Source organism: Gossypium arboreum, chromosome 6, assembly GCF_025698485.1.
Source record: "Gossypium arboreum isolate Shixiya-1 chromosome 6, ASM2569848v2, whole genome shotgun sequence".
Classification (NCBI taxonomy): Eukaryota; Viridiplantae; Streptophyta; class Magnoliopsida; order Malvales; family Malvaceae; genus Gossypium; species Gossypium arboreum.
Window position 1 is genome coordinate 31,886,199 of NC_069075.1, and position 14,229 is coordinate 31,900,427.

At 35.0% G+C, this 14,229-nt stretch overlaps 1 non-coding gene across 1 annotated transcript; it reads left to right on the forward strand.

Annotated features, from left to right (window-relative positions):
- The first annotated feature begins 13,819 nt into the window (after positions 1–13,819).
- Positions 13,820–13,926, forward strand: LOC128294630 (small nucleolar RNA R71). Its single transcript, XR_008284938.1, has one exon. It is a non-coding gene; the product is annotated as a small nucleolar RNA R71 (small nucleolar RNA).
- The last annotated feature ends 303 nt before the right edge of the window (positions 13,927–14,229 follow it).

Below are 14,229 nucleotides of genomic sequence, written 5' to 3' on the forward strand. Positions count from 1 at the left end.
CACTATTATCACTTTATTGCTAGAACCCCCTTTGCTCATCGCGAGTTTGATTAACAGAGATTACTTTCCAAATTGAGAATAGAAATGGATAGAGTATAGGATGTAGAAGCAGAGAATCTGATAAACCAAGGCTAAAGAGAAAGGGGTTTGAGAGGGGAAAAAGAAGAAAGAGTATTCGGCCAATGATTGAAAAGGAAATATTAGAGGAGGAGGAGAGCAGAGATTTGGCAATTAAGAGAAAAGATGGAGAGGAAGAAACCAAGTTCGGCTTAAAGAAAGAAATAAGAATGCCCAAAATGAGAGTGCCTATTCGGCCAAAGCAAGAAAAGAAGTCAATATTCGATCCCAAAAATTGAGCAAGACTAGATGTCAAACACCACCAAAAACTCGAAATTTAGCAAAGAAAAACAAAAATGTGACCACAATTTCCCCTAGCCAAAATTCTCCATTTCCACCATCCCAATTCGGCACAAACACTCCTTCCATGCAACCCTCCTATTTCAAATTCGTTGATTTTCTCCCCAAAGTACTCAACATCCAATTCAACTTTCCTTGAAACACTTATGACCAATTCAGCCTCAAAGTCTCAGTCCAACTCCACCTCCTTCCAAGCTCAGCTGGCAAAACAAATAATTCCTTTACCTATGCCACGAATTGAACCTTAGACCTCAAGCACACCACACATGCCACCCTGCCACTATACCACAAGCTCCTTTTGTGATATATTTAACCACAAATATTTAAAAATCCTACTTCTAAGCACCAAGGGTTTTATTCACTAAAACAAAATTTTAGCTAAAGCCTAGGTTTGAACAAAGGACTTCTCCAACATTGCCAAATATGCCCAAATACTTAGCCACTAAGGCCAACTTGTAAATTGTGATATTTCTTGCACACATAAACTTTTGTGTGTTCCCACGCTCAAGGCCCAATCCTTCTAGGCCCAAATTCGAGGCGTTACAATTGGTCTGCTGATGAAAAGCGGTACTTAAGTCCAACTGAGTACCCAAAGCCTTGTCCAATTTCTTTTAGAACCGAGACATGAAACGAGGATCTGGGTTTGAAATAATCGACACTGGCACACTATGCAGTCTCACTATCTTTGAAATATAAAGCTTAGCTAGCTTCTGAAGAGAATAATTAGTGAGGACGAGAATAAAATGGGCAGACTTGGTCAATCTATCCACTATGACCCAAACTGAATCTTTTTTAGTAGGTGTTAAGAGCAACCCACTAACAAAGTCCATTATCAGTTTTTTCCCACTTTCACTGTGAAATACGAATCGATTGTAATAACCCCGATGGAAACTGATGCTTATCCTTAACTTTTTGGCAAGTCAAACATTTCAACACCAACTCAAACGTTATAAAGCCAACCATGGTTTATTATTTTTCATAGACTTGAATTTAAGAGAAAGCTGTAGAGAGAAAATTTTCTGAAGAAATTATTTCAGAAGATTTCTAGAGATATTTTTCTTATTTACAACTTGGCCTAAAAGTTTAGAGAAATTGGAAAATTTCCCTACTAGTAATGCTGTGAAAATTTTTCTGATTCAAAGAGAGCTCACACTTAAAAAATGTGAGTTTGAGAATAGCAGAGAAGACTACTCGGTTGAAGCTGTCATCCTAGAAGAATAAAAAATTTATAATTTTGATTAAGTGTTTATTATTTTAGATAACACAACCAAGTTATAATTTTGGAAAACAATTAAAACTCTATTTTTTCCTTAAACTTATTTTTCGCTGTGTTTTCCAAACATGTTTTTCCAACAATTGGTATTAGAGCCAGGTTGTGCTCTATCTATAAGTATAAACAAATAATCACAATAAATTTAATGATTCGATTGCATAGAAAGTGACATTTTTAGATCTTATGCATGTTTTGAGTTATATATGAGAATGGATGTGATATTATATATTTGTTATATAATTACTATTTTTTGCCAAGGTTGTGGTTCTAAAGAAATAAATCGTGGACTATCATCTCCATGAAGGATTTTTTTTTTAATTCATAGAATTCTTATGAGTTGGAAACAGACATAGGAATTGAATGTAATTTTCTCAAAAGGAGTCTATGGCGAGGAAGAGATGGAGCAATGGCGGTTAAAGACTTAATGATTGCCTTGTGAAAAACTGTGCAATTTTTGTTTTTCTCGTTTGTTTTCTAGAAATAGAACCATGGAAACATTGGCTGACAATTTTATTTTAATTACTCATCTCCTCATTTATCTGTTTCTATAATTGTTTAAAATATTTATATTATGTTAAATTATAATTTTGATATATATGTATGAGGTGATCCATAGTTGATTGATTAAAAAAAATAAGTGTGGTAATGAGAAAATACATGTGTTATATTGGTCCATTTACTTCTTTAGGTTATTTGATTATTGTGAGAAGTATAATAGTAGAAGGTGCATGTCTAGGATTGGCTTTGGTAAGGAAAGATGTGGTTTTAAAGTTCAAATATGACTCATTTCCCTTTCTTGGGACCCTACCTAATGCACAGTTTGCATTCACTTCTTTGATTTTTCCCTTAAAAGAAAAATTGTGGAGAATCAAAATTGTTGTTTTTATGATTGGTTGATTCTTGGGAATAAATGAATGTGAATGGTAAAATTGTCATAGCATGCCATGCATATATTGGAAGCATGTCATATAGATTAGGTAAGAATGCCACTAGGACTATGGTATGATATTTCTTAAAATCTAGGATAAAAACTTTCCATGTTTTTAAAATATTGAGTTAGAGAATGTCCTTAAACAAGACTTATGACCTCTATTGATGTCCCTTAAGTGATAGCATTATAAAGTTTCGAGCCAATTCCTACCTTGGTTGCACCCTAAGGTAAATTTTGTCATATGGGTTCATTGGATGAGATTTCCTTTAAAGGATAACTACTTATGCATAGCTCTCAATGAGATTGTCCCAAGATGACTCACAAATAAAAGCATGTTCATGACGGGTTTTGAGTCAATGGTTACACACTCAAGATTGTCTCTTATTAAATAGTTTCCCAAGAAATGATATTTAAGCTAGAGATGATGGTCAAATGTTAAACGATCATTGGTGCATATGGAGTCCTAAGAATTAAGATTCACGAACTGATGGGATGTAATCCATGTTCTTGCTAGTTAATCTTGAGACCTCAATGTGACATGATTGATGGGTGTAAGAATGATCGTAGCAACGGAAAAATGTTTTCCAAGGTCTTAATACGAGATGCATTTATCATACTTCATTCTTGATATGTTCTTGAAATGAAAATATTTGCTTAATACAAAGATCAGTGAATCTTTATCGGCTTTCAATTCAAATATGTCTCTTACTCTTATTATTAGCATTCTTCTTGAGAATAAATTGAATGGGGATAACTTTTGATAATGGAAAGGAAACTTGCTGATACTTTTCAATTGTGAGAAACAAAAATTCATCCTTGATGAACCTTGTCCACCTGAAGCTTAGCCCAAAACGAGAAACCACTAAAGATATTCTAACTTGATTGCTTAATGTTATATGTTAGCGAGCATGATTATGTGCTGTAAAAGCATGGAATGATGAAAAAAGTGCAAGTGTACACAATCGCAACAAGTAATAAAGTGACAAGTAAATGTCGAGTTATCGTACCCACAGGGACTGTAAAAAGAATTAGTTATGAAATTAATTGTAAAACACTTCGGCGAGGTAAAAATAATTTGGTTTCAAAATATGCTCAAAAACTCTTTAAAAACTAAGTAAATAATTAAAATAAAACAAAGGAGTTCTAATGCATGATTTTAAATAAGACTTAATCAAGATAACATACTTGTGTTGGATTAACTACATCTCTTTAACTTAGAATTATTAAACTTATGTTTATATTGCTACGAATAAATTCACGGCAACTCAGTAATTTCCTAACTACTGCTCATACATACTTATTAAATTAATCAATCTCTTGAACATTTTTCAATGTCAGTCCAAGCGGTTAATTAATCTTCACAAGCATATAAAAGATTAAGTGAAGTAACAGGGTATTTCTACCTTGAAACAGTTTAATCACAAAAATCTTGCAAGTTATGCAAGGCATATGTATCGCCGAATACAATGCTAATTTAAACTTCAGTTACCTTAGAAGAATAAACATGCACTGATTAAGCATTGTGTCTATTAATTATAATTTCAATATGATTTAATAATTAATTTATTATTTATTTAACAATTATATTGCAAAAATAACTTTGGCATGATTTTACTTAACAAAGTAATTTACCGAGGCCTATAACAGCATAAACATCATTTTAACAATTCAAGCAGGCATAATATAATCAACCTAACACAAACTTAATTTAAGCTAAATTGATTAAAATAACCATTTCAATAGCATAAATATTCATAAACATGTTTTTCAAAACAACAACAAAAATTAAAGAGATAAGAAACAAGAAGCAAATCTGGTGTTTCTCCGTGGCTTGACTAGTCGCTCCGTTCTTTGTTCTTTGTTGCCCTCGGCTATCAAGGTAGCTTATGAACACCTAATTGCTGCTCCAAAATTAAATAGGGAATAAATAAAAATTAATTAAATTATGAATTAATATACATTTTTGGACCGTCTTAGGCTGGAAATTAATGTGCCTTAATACTTCAAATTGCTTCTCAGTTTTGTTCTTTCAGTTGTGTTAGCCGAGCTAATTTTTGCCCTTTGCGCGAATCTATCAAAAATAGTCAAAATTAATCAAAATTAAGTATAAAATTAACTAAAATTTACCATGTTCATATTTTTAACACGATTTAATTATTTTACAATATTTAATTATTTTTCGACAAGAATTTAACCGGATTTGCATGAATTTAATTAAAAATGGGTATGAAAAAGCATATAAATTTTTTTGTTTCCACCCCCCCAACTTAATTCATTGCTCGTCCCGAGTAATGCACAAATTTTGAAAAGAATTTATCGAAAACACTTTTGAAAAACTCCTTCAGAACAACATTCTCCCTAAAATTATGAATTTGATATACTCATGCCCAAAAACAAGAAATATGATAGTTATGCTACTTATTATAATAGCAAATTTTAGACTAAATGCTTTTATAACAAAGACATGTTAACCCTTACCAATTTGATTTTTATTCCTTTATCCAAGACTAAGCTGCAATCATTGAGCTTAATTTATGTCTTCATATGTTGATCGTAGCAATTTTTGAAAAACTCCTCCAGAACAACGTTCTCCCTAAAATTATGAATTTGATATACTCATGCTCAAAAACAAGAAATATGATAGTTATGCTACTTATTATAATAGAAAATTTTAGACTAAATTCTTTTGTAACAAAGACATGTTAACCCTTACCAATTTGATTTTTATTCCTTTATTCAAGACTAAGCGGCAATCATTGAGCTTAATTTATGTCTTCATATGTTGATCGTAGCAATTTCTCTCTACTAATCTAGGTAGCATTAGGACTTTGAATCAATAGGTCTTTATCAAGGTTGTGATGTGGCTAGGCTAGGGGTAGGTGAAAGATGGATAAATTTTGGCTTAAAACCCTAGACTCAAGGTCAATCGAACCTTCAAAATTTTTACCTTCGATACACCAACTTGACTTTCATATGCTCTTTTGTACATCTCTTTCAAATACTTGTGCTCTCTTTTCTTTTTTTAAATAACACGAGCACTTACTTTGTGTAATGAAATTCTCAAGCATTTGATACTTCTTTTCAACTCACCCAAACTTATTTTTGAAGAACATTTTGAATAGTATCGAGTCGAGTGTTTGGGACAATTTTAAGATCATTAAGCGAAAAGTAATGGCTAAATATTGCAAGGGTCGAAATAAAATTAGGCCATATAGTCTCAAAGTTGGGTTTCAAAGGATAAAATTTACCATGGTGGGCTTGAAAGGCTCAAACAGTCCAAACAGTAGTTGCCTAAATCATTTCCAACGTTTCATGCTCCCTAGGATTTTGCCTTAAGAAACTACTAAGTCAATTCTAAAGACTTAAACTTTCATGCATACCTAACTTTCCTAAGGAACAAAAAATTTTATGGTACGAATTTGCATGCTTTATTAAAAATACATTCATGTCATTATTAAGCTAACATAATAATTTATTGAAATAATAGAACTCTATTCATACTCAAGTTTAGCATACTTAACAAAATTCAAATTTTTGAACAAAATATATCCTAATCATAATTAAAAGAAAAATTTTATTATAAGTGGAACCCCCCAACTTAAAATGAACAATGTCCTCATTGTTTAAAGGGAATAAATACTATACACTAGGTAGGATTCCAGAAAAGAAAAGGTGAGTCAATTTTACTACTTAAGTACCAAGCTCTCTTTGAATCCAATCTTAGACATGTATATATCTATTGCCTCACTTTATATATTGTGACTTGTTCATATTTACTCATAATTTCCATCTCTTATTTTATTATGCAAAAATAAAAATTCCTAATCAAACTTAATCCTAGAAATAATCTATGAACATAAATAAAGTAAAGTCAAGATCCCTCCCTTTTATTTATTTGCAGATCCTTCCGAATTGGACTCATCTTTTGCTCCATCATTATTGCCTTTGCATGAATCGCTTCGCTCCTTCTTTGATAATGGACTCTATGGTTCAAATATAAAATCTGGGAACTCAGGCAAAAAAAAAATAAACGGGTAATTGTATATTTTCTTAAAAACACTTCTCATCGAGCCATCCCTTATTTTTTAGTATCTTTAGTAGGCTTGTTGCTGCCATTGCATATGTTGCATTAAGTCCATCAATTTTGATAGCTCATATCGAAGGTCTGAGCTAGGCGGTTGAGCTCCAAACATTGAAGTTCTAGCATTAGGTTTAGCTTCTATCTCTATTGATTCTACCTTATCAGGTACTTCAAATGATTGCATTGTGGGATCTTCTTCTTCATCAGGGTCCTCAGGTTCCTCACTTCCTTCAACTCTTTGCTATAAAACTGAGTCTCCAGCTACTCAGTAGATGTCCCAATTTGTGATTGCGCCTTGGCTATACCCTGTCTTCCTTACATTTGTAAGAATTTCAGCTTTCAAGCATAAAATTATTATTGTAAACAGGAAGTGAGTAGGGCCAGAGCGTTTAACGGCACAATTTCGTATTTCCCTCAAAATGATCTTTTCCACATCAATGGTCTTACCAGTTAGGATCGAGTACAATAAGACTATTCGCTCTAACGAGATTGTAGTCCCATGTGAGCTAGGCATAAGGCTGAATTGGATGAAGTAAAACCATACCTTCGCGAGTGGCATCAAATATTCTTCTTGACAAGTGTGGATTCCTTGTTTTGACACAGTCCATGTAGAACCCTGAACTGCCAGTTCCTCGAGAATTTCCTGCAAATTCTCAGGCTTGATATTTCTCATTAATGTGGAATATTCATCGTTTTCAAAATTAGGTAATTCAAAGAACTCATTAATAGCGTTTGAATTTATTGGTACCTTGATTCCTCGAACTGAAACTTCTGTCATCTCGCTTGAAGTTAAATTCGCATAGAACTCAAGAACTAGCTCCTCATCCATACTAGGTCTCTTTTCACAAAACAATTCCCAATTGAGGGTTTCAGCAACTTGACGAATACGTGCCATAAAGTCTCTGTAGTTGCTTTCCTTTAATGTAAAGCCCTTCTCTGGATGCATCTGTTGATTTTTGAAAATACTTTCGTATCTCACTTTGGCTTCTTCACAGTAGAACTTGTTTTGTGTTTCATCAATTTGAGCAGAAGCACGAGTTCTCTTGCGAGGCATGTTTAATCTAATCATAAGATGGAAAAATTATTTTCTCAAAAATTTAATAAAAATTATTAATAATTCAATGAATTGAAAAATTAACTAATTAAAAAAATTAAAAATTAAGAGAAAATTAGGTCTTACCACCTTTTTTTTTGTAAAAATATAAGAACTCTTAATAATAATAATAATAATTATGAAGAAAAAGATGGCAATTTAAAAGAAGGTTTGGAAGGCTTGGCTAAAGGGCTTGGTGTGGAAGGTGGCTAGGTGCTTGGATGGATGGTGCATGTGGGAGCAGCAATACAGCAAGGAGCCTTCGGCAGTAGGTCTAGCGTGGGCACTAAGGAGTTGGGTGATCGTGCATTGTGGCCTGGAGCAGTAGGCGTGCGTGGATGGAAGCCTTGTGCAGGACTCGGCCTGGACAGCTATTGGGCAGGAGTAGCAGGCACGCGCGGATGAGCGCTTGGCACGAGCTAAGACTGGAGCAATAGGCATGCGATGGAGCTGGACGTGTGGCGGTCTGCAGGGCATGTGCTGGTCAGTCAGCTGGGCTAGGCTTGCGGCACTTAGGGGTTTGGTGTTTTGGGGTTTTGAAGATGAATGAATGGAAGGAGAAAGGTTGATGGTATTTATAGATGGAAAAATAAGATTCGTAGTAGAATTCTTAGAAAATTAAAAAAATCCTAAGTTCTAATTCTACTCAAAGTTTAACAACAATTAATAATTAAATAAATGTATATGAAATTATCAATTGCCATTAATTTATTAAGATAACCATAAAATTTAATTAAAATACAATTAATCCTAATTCTAAGCTAAGTTGATAAAATTAATATATAAATTATAATAAATATATTATATATTAAGGTTTATCAAATTAATACATAATATTAAAATATTTATTCTAGATGCTTTTGAAAATATTTATAAGGAGAAGCATCTAGTTTTTATTATTTACAAAAGAGCAATCAAATTTTAGAAATAATTCAATTAAGTCCCTAGACTTAATGAAAATTTAAAATTGAGTTGCAAATTAAAATGTGGATCAAAATTGACCCTTTTATTTGAAAAACTAAAAATTTATTTTTCCATTTAGGGAATAATTTCTTAGGAAATTATGTCAAAATAAATTCCCAGGAAAGATTAGAGGGGTCACAAGTGGTCCCGCTTAAGTTCCAATCTCCTAGACAGATTTTATTTAAACATACTATACCCGAAAATATACCCTAGATCATTTATTCAAAAATAAAAACGAGAAATTAAGTATCTGATAAAATGAACAAGATTTTATCCCATTCAATTTTATCTCCCCAATAATGTTTCAGGCGCTGAGCATTAACTCGGAAATTACCTCCCTTACCTTGGAGTTCAACAACTCCATATGGATTGACTTGATGAATCGTAAATGGATCGAACCAACGTGATTTTAACTTACCTTGAAAGAACTTTAATCTAGAATTGAACAACAAGACTTGCTGACCTACTTCAAATTCTCGGACTCGAATGTGTTTGTCATGCCATTTCTTGAGTCTTTCTTTAAGTAATTTTGCATTTTCTTATGAGAACATTCAGAACTCTTCTATCATATTAAGTTGGAACATCCGTTTCTCTTTCGTGAGCTTAGGATCCAAATTAAGCTATTGAAGAGCCCAGTAAGCTTTGTGCTCTAACTCCAAGGGTAGATAACATGCTTTCCCAAAGACCAACCTATAAGATGACATCCCTAAAGGTGTCTTGTATGCTGTTCTGTAAGCCCACAAAGCATCGTCCAGCCTTTTGGACCAATCTCGTTGGTTTGGGCAAACTACCTTCTCAAGTATGCCTTTGATCTCCTTATTTGCCAATTCAACTTGCCCATTCGTCTGCAGATGGTAAGCTGTTGCAACCTTGTGTTTCTCTCCGTTCTTGTCTAATAACCATTTTAACCTCTTGTTCACAAAGTGGGACACTTCATCACTAATGATAGCTCTTGGGGTTCCAAACCTTGTGAACACGTGTTTCTGCAAGAACTTCATTACAACTTTCGCGTCGTTTGTCGGATAAGCTTCAACCTCGACCCATTTGGACACATAGTCTACTACTACCAATATATATTTGTGACCACAAGATAGAGGGAAAGGACCAAGAAAGTCAATACCCCATACATCGAACAATTCTACCTCAATGATATTTATTTGAGGCATCTCATTTCTGTTGGTGACATTTTTGACCCTTTGACATCGGTTACAGCTCTTTACATATGCATATGCATCCTTGAATAGTGTTGGCCAAAAGAATCAAGCTTGCAATACTTTGGCTGCAGTATGAGTACCTCTGAAGTGTCCCCCACTCGGAGCTAAATGAGAATGGTATAAAATCTTTTATACTTCATCTTCTGCCATGCAACTCCTAATCATTTGATCTGCACACTTTTTAAACAAATATGACTCTTCTTGGAAATAGTACTTCACATCGTTAAGAAACTTTCTCCTTTGTTGATATGTCTTATCAATTGGTATCAAACCAAAAGCTAAATAATTCAATATTAGCAAACCAAGGGGTATTATGAACATGACTTTCCTTCAGTATGTGTTCATCTAGAAACGTTTCCTGAATTGGTATAATAGGAGAATTCCCTTCTTGCGGATCCAATCTGGACAAGTGATCTGCTACTTGGTTTTCTACTCCCTTTCGATCTTGAGTTTCTAGATCGAAATCTTGAAGTAGAAGTACCCACCAGACTAGTCTCGGCGTAGCATCTTTCTTGGCAAGTAAGTACTTAATTGCCAAATGGCTCGTATAGACAGTCACTTTGGTACCTACAAGATAAGATCAAAACTTTTCAAAAGCAAATACAATAGCAAGTAACTCTTTTTCTGTTATCATATAGTTCAGTTGAGATCTTGTAAGAGTCCGGCTTGTATAGTAGATAGGATGAAAAATTTTGTTCCTTCACTGGGCCATGATAGCTCCTATCACGAAGTCGCTTGCGTCACACATCAATTCAGATGGCAAATCCCAGTTTGGTGTGACGATTATGGTTGCGGTAACTAATCGACTCTTCAAATCCTTGAAAGCTCTTAATCATTCATCATTGAACTTGAACGTCATGTCCTTCTCCAATAATTTCCATAAGGGTTTAGAAATTTTGGAGAAGTCTTTGATAAATCTTCGATAGAAACCAGTGTGGCCCAAAAAACTCCTATCACTCTTTACAGATGCTGGTGGTGGAAGCTTCTTAATAACGTCTACCTTCGCTTTATCTACCTCGATCCCATATGTCGTTATCTGATGCCCTAGAACAATTCCTTCTCATACCATGAAATGGCACTTCTCCTAGTTAAGTACTAGGTTCGTTTCTTCACATCGCCTTAGTACATTTACTAGATTGGCTAAGCAATCATCGTAAGTATCTCCAAATACTAAAAAGTCATCCATAAAAACTTCCAAGTACTTCTCATCCATGTCAGTAAAAATAGACATCATACATATTTGAAATGTAGCAGGTGCATTACATAAACCAAATGGTATGCGTATAAATACAAATGTACAATACGAACAGATGAACGTCGTCTTGTGTTGATCTTTTGGTGCTACTGTAATCTGATTATACCCTGAGTATCCATCGAGAAAACAGCAATAATCTCACCCCGCGAGTCTATCCAGTGTTTGGTCCAAGAACAGTAAAGGAAAGTGATCTTTCCTAGTCGGCTTGTTCAACTTCCGGTAATCGATGCAAATCCTCCATCCCATAACTGATCTAGTTGGTATCAACTCATTATTCTTGTTCTCTACAACTGTGATACCTCCTTTTTTTGGCACACACTGGACCGAACTTACCCACGAACTGTCTGAGATGGGTTAAATGATACCCACATCTAACTACTTAATAATCTCCTTTTTCACCACGTCCTTCATGATGGGGTTCAGTCTTCGTTGTCCATCAATCGTCCCTTTTTCTCCATCTTCCAGGATAATCTTGTGCATGCATACAGATGGACTAATACCGCGAATATCGACTATGGTCCATCCGATAGCGTTCTTGAATTGTTTCAAGATTAAGATAAGTTTCTCTTCTTGCTCAATAGTCAATTCTGCTAAAACAATCACGGGCAAAGTAGAAGCGTTACATAAATAAATGTATTTTAAATGTGAAGGTAATACCTTGAGTTCTAATTTAGGTGGTTCCTTGATTGATGCTTTTGGTTGGGCATACAACATCTTCTCTAACTCTAAAAATTCAAAACAAGATTGTGGATTAAATCCCCTTTGATTAGCCTCTAGCAAGGCTAAGTACTCATCCTCCTCTTCATTGTTTGGAGGGTCCGATGTCAAAATTCTTTTCAGTGGATCCTCAACAGAGTTGAGTTCCTTTTCCACTATTAAATACTCTAAGTCAGATACTGCAGAACAATCATCAACCGCGTCAGGAAATTGCATAGACTTAAAAACATTAAATGTTACCTGATCATCCTGAACATGCATTCGTAAGCTCGCCCTTCTGCACATTAATAAAGGTCATTCCAGTTGCTAAGAACGGTCTTCCTGGGATAATTAGTACTTCTTATTTGCTTCAAAATCTAGAATCACAAAGTTAGAAGGAAAGATGAATTTATCTACATGTACCAATACATCCTCAATTTTTCCTTTTGGATGTGCTAAGGATCAATCTGCTAGTTGAAGTGTAACCGTAGTATGTCTAACTTCATCTATCACCAACTTTTTAAATATTGACATAGGCATCAAGTTTATACTTGCACCCAAGTCACACAGTGCCTTACCACAATATGTTGCTCCAATGTTGCAAGGTATGGTAAAACATCCAGGATCCTTCAGCTTTGGGGGTAGTTTGTTTTGAAGATATGTGCTGCATTCCTTCGTCAGAGCTACCGTTTCAAATTCTCTTAGTCTTCGCTTCTTATACAGGATATCTTTCATAAACTTGACGTAGTTCAACATTTGTTCAAGTGCTTCTACCAACAGGATGTTGATATGAAGTTGCTTGAGTACATCAAGGAACTTCTTGAATTGAATTTACTATTTCTGCTTTTGAAGTCTTTGAGGGTAAGGTGGTGAAGGTTTCATTACTAGAACTGGTACTGGTTCATTCGTCTTTGGTGGCAATTCTACATCTAACGCATTTGTTAGTTGATCAGAATTAGGTGGTTCTGAGGTTACCTTATTAGATTTTACAGGTTTTGGTTCTGGTGAAACTGGAATTTCAACACTCGGTTGAACTTCCTCTGAGTCTTGAATGTCTGCTGGCTCCTTTTCAGCTTCGATGGTGTTAGGCTCTACTATCTTTCTGATCCTCAATGTTAACGCTTTGCAGTGTTCCTTCCCCGAATTTCTTGGATTCTTTGTATCATTAGGTAAAGTACCTTATGGTCAGTTTCTGAGTTTAGTTGCAAGTTGGCCCATCTGGTTCTCCAAGTTCTTCAATGTAGTTGCTTTGCTTTGAATTAAGGCACCATTCTTCACCATGTAAGCCTTTAGTAGATTCTCTAAGCTATTGAATGATTCAGTTTGAATTGGTTTCTAAACTTGTTAGGAAAAACTAGGCGGCTGGGTCAGTCTAGGTTGGGCGTAGTTGTTAATGGTTCTAGCCTCTTGGTTACTCTAGGAAAAATTCAGGTGGTTTCGCTACGATGGGTTATAAAAGTTGGATTGCATTCCTTGCCCTTCTCGATTTTGGTTTTGGTTACCCATGTAATATACAATTCGGGGTTCGATGAACATTCTTTGAACAAATGTCCTTCCCCACAATAAACACAGGCTATACTCTCAAATTGGTGAGGTGGTTGGGCTACAAAACTGTTAGACCCATTAGTGATAAGATTCTTAAGCATTGAGGATATTAAAGATACCTGAGATGCGAGTGAAGTGAGAGCGTCCACTTCATTTACTCCAGCAACTAATCTTCTTGATGCGGCTCGATTGGTTGGCCATTGATAATTGTTATTGGTGATCCTCTCGATGATTTCGTAAGCCTCATTGTAAGACTTAGAAAGAAGAGCACCATTAGCGGAGGCGTCCACTACCATCCTCGTGTGAGCATTGAGACCATTATAAAATGTCTTAAGTTGGATGTAATGTGGGATTCCATGATGAGGGAATTTTCGTAATAATTCTTTGTATCATTCCGATGCCTCATATAAGGACTCATCATCCATTTGTTGGAATCCAATGATCTCGTTTCTCAACTTAGCGTTTTTGCTTGGTGGAAAATACTTCATGAGGAATCTTTTGGCTAACTCTTGCCATGTGGAAATTGAGTTTGGTGGCAATGATTTCAACTAGGCTGGAGCTCTGTCCCTTAATGAGTACGGGAACAGCTTCAACCGTTATACATCTTCGAATACTTTGACTAATTTGAAAGAGTCGCTCACCTCCATAAATAGTCTTAAATGAAGATGAGGATCTTCGGTAGACATTCCACTGAATTGGCCCACTGTCTGAAGCATCTGGAACATGACTGGCTTCAGCTAGAATTGTTGTGCCTCAATTTC